The 2,958-nt window shown below is 43.9% G+C and overlaps 1 non-coding gene across 1 annotated transcript; it reads left to right on the top strand.

The window, feature by feature from the left end:
• Nucleotides 1–1,853: 1,853 nt before the first annotated feature.
• Nucleotides 1,854–1,973, top strand: LOC144468220 (5S ribosomal RNA). The gene has a single exon (XR_013493778.1). It is a non-coding gene; the product is annotated as a 5S ribosomal RNA (ribosomal RNA).
• Nucleotides 1,974–2,958: the final 985 nt, after the last annotated feature.

The raw sequence follows: 2,958 nt of genomic DNA, 5'->3' as shown, positions 1-2,958 counted from the left end.
CCGGTTCGCCGGGCTTTCCCAACCCTTTGAACCGCCACTGCGACTCGCTCGAAGAGAGCTTCGCCTCTCTCGGTTACCACCATCCCCCTCTCCCTCTGCTTTGCATTGTTTCATCTCGCCGTTCTATTTCGACACTTGTTGTTCGCGGCTCCGGCACCCGCGCTTTGTACGCCGCCCGCGCTTATGCAGTTCGCTTATGGCGAATCGCTTGCATTGGGTTGCACTCTTCTGGCATTATTATTAGACTGCGGATTTTTCTGGGGAATATTGATTGCAGCGATTGCCAGGTGTTGGACAAAGGGTTGAACCAAGACGTGGTTGATCGTTGTGTTAGGGGTGTTGATTATAGTCGGTATTGAGGCGACCTGCAGAATGTGCAGAGATGATGACTATACTAAGCATATAGTACTTGGTAAGTATAATATACATAACAGAAGAAAATATAGCGAAACAGGGTAAAATATAATATTTTTAATAATTCCATAGTTAATAATTTATTACTAGTAATCTCCATCACGAGTCGGATTAATCAAAGTACGGCAAAGGGTTAAATTCGATCCCCAATTGGAAGGAATGAAAAACACTCATATTTTACAAATCTCGCACGAAATCTTTATCACGTGTCCGACTATAGCGCAAGGCGGTTGACACAGCGAACGCACGATTTTACGAGCCGCGCTTTCGCTTTCCAACGCTCGCCGTAACACGGGCAGAGATTTAATAACAAGCCGGCGTAAGACCGTATATGCGCGCAGGTGGGGCGCGTACGCTCAGCCGGGCCAGGTGTGTATCGGTCGCGTTTTACGTTTTATCAGCGTAAATATCGCTGACCGACGCTGTTCAATATTTACGGGAGACGCGCGTACGCGGCCCGAAATTGTGTCCCCGATCCGTTAAATGGCCAAGAATTCACCCTCCACACCCCACCCCCCCTCCCTCCACCCCGATTATTTATAATCGCCGGGAAATGTTTGTAAACTCGCAATTTAACGGCGCGCGTACGTCGAATGAATACAAATAACGCCGCACCGAAATGAACTTCCACTTTTACGGTTTCGTCCACGGCCAGAGAGAGAGAGAGAGAGAGAGAGAGAGAGAGAGAGGGAGAGGGTGGCGAATCGAAACGCTTTATAATAAATTACCCCGGGTCCCGTCCAGCTGTAACATACATCACTGTATTTTTTTACCCCTTTCTCTCTCTCTCTCTTCTCTTTCTCGTCTCTCTTTCTCTTCTCTCTTTCTCGTTTTTGTTTTTTTAACAGCCGTAGAACACGGCGCGGGCTCGAATGTTTATCGCGCGCGAATTCGAGCTGTCAACAAGCATTCGTTATTGTCCGGGCTCTCTCCATTGACTAATTTCGACGGCGGCTCTTAATTACCGGCATTATTTGCGCTTCTTCGCCACCTTTTTTCCCCGCGTTTGTACTGCGCTCGAACTCTGTGTCGCGCTCCCTGCACGCCCGCAAATACCTCCGACATCATTTTGTCGCTGCTCCTCCGTCGTTCGAACGATTTGGATAATCGTCGCGTAAATTGCGCGGGGTTGGACGGAAAGGATTCGAAGAAACAATTTGGAGATCGGCGACACGATTGGCTACAGTTTTAACCCGCTGTCACGATTTTATGACACTGTCACGTGGTCGAGATTTCTAGGAGGAATATGTTGTTGGGTGTGAATATTATTCTGTTCTTTCAAGTCGAAATAAAATTCTGTGCTTTTGTTGTTAATGTTTAAGTATTTGGTTAAGGTGTTTGTGAGATTAAAATATTTATTCATTATGGGTGGAATATTACTGTGATTTAGTTGCGATTTGATTGTATGTGATATTCATTTCAATGTGAGTATTAAAATAGCCAACGGCCACATCTCGTTGCAGTGAACCGATTCTCGTCCGATCATCGAAGTTAAACAGCGTTGAGCGTGGTTAGTACTTGGATGGGTGACCGCTTGGGAATACCACGTGCTGTTGGCTCTTCCTTTTTGAATTTCTAATTAAAAAAATTGTTTGATATCTTTTTAATTATATAGAATATCCAATTGTATGTAATATGCATTTAGATATAACATTTAATTAGATATAATATTCAATTAAACGTAACATTCAGTTAGATATAGTATTCAATTATATTCAACTTCATTCATTCTTTATTATATTCAATATTCATTCAATTATATTTAGAGCAATTTCTGAGATTAAAATGTCTCGTTCCAAAAAGAGTGAACCACGCTCCGCGATTACCAAAAGGAACTTTAACGCGACGATTCGATCGAGGCGACAACATTTCGTTGAATTCCGCGCGTTGAAATAATGGCAAGTTCCAATTAACATTACTATTCGTACGAGCTGTATACGACATTGTCTAGAATCGGACGAACAATCCAAAAATCAGAAATAAACGGGACGCCGCCGCGTTTTGTTCCGCGCCGGAATCGGACGAGCGCGATCGTTATAATTAGCGCGACGGCTATGTTAATTAGCAAGTTATTCCGGCGTTAATTAGCAGAATTACTTTGCATCCAAACGCGCCCGTGCCTCTCTCGGTCGCCGTTCGGAACAATCGGCGGAGCCGTCGCGTCGGCAGAAAAACTGTCGCTAGCTCGTAACTTTCTCGCCGTGCAGAGAAACGATCGTGGAAATTCGCGAGATCCGCTCCTCGAAACGGCCACGCGGTGCCCAGTTACTGCGCGGTGGCCTATTTTACTGTGCCTTTCGTTCATTTTCCGAACGGAATCAAAGTCGTATTTATCCAACGCGGATTTATTGAATATTTCTGTGCTTTTCTCTTGTTTGTTCTTTGATCGAAAAAAATTTCTTGATGCTTTTATTTCATGGGTTTTTTAATCAAAATACCTTCTCTTGCTTCGATCAGCCGTGTATTTTAATCAAAATATTTCTATACTGTTTTAGTTTGGTTCTTTTCTGATCTGAAAATGTAATAGGTATTACTTGGTACGGG

Source organism: Augochlora pura, chromosome 3, assembly GCF_028453695.1.
Source record: "Augochlora pura isolate Apur16 chromosome 3, APUR_v2.2.1, whole genome shotgun sequence".
In the NCBI taxonomy this organism is placed as follows: Eukaryota; Metazoa; Arthropoda; class Insecta; order Hymenoptera; family Halictidae; genus Augochlora; species Augochlora pura.
This window is presented reverse-complemented; position numbering and strand designations above follow the sequence as displayed.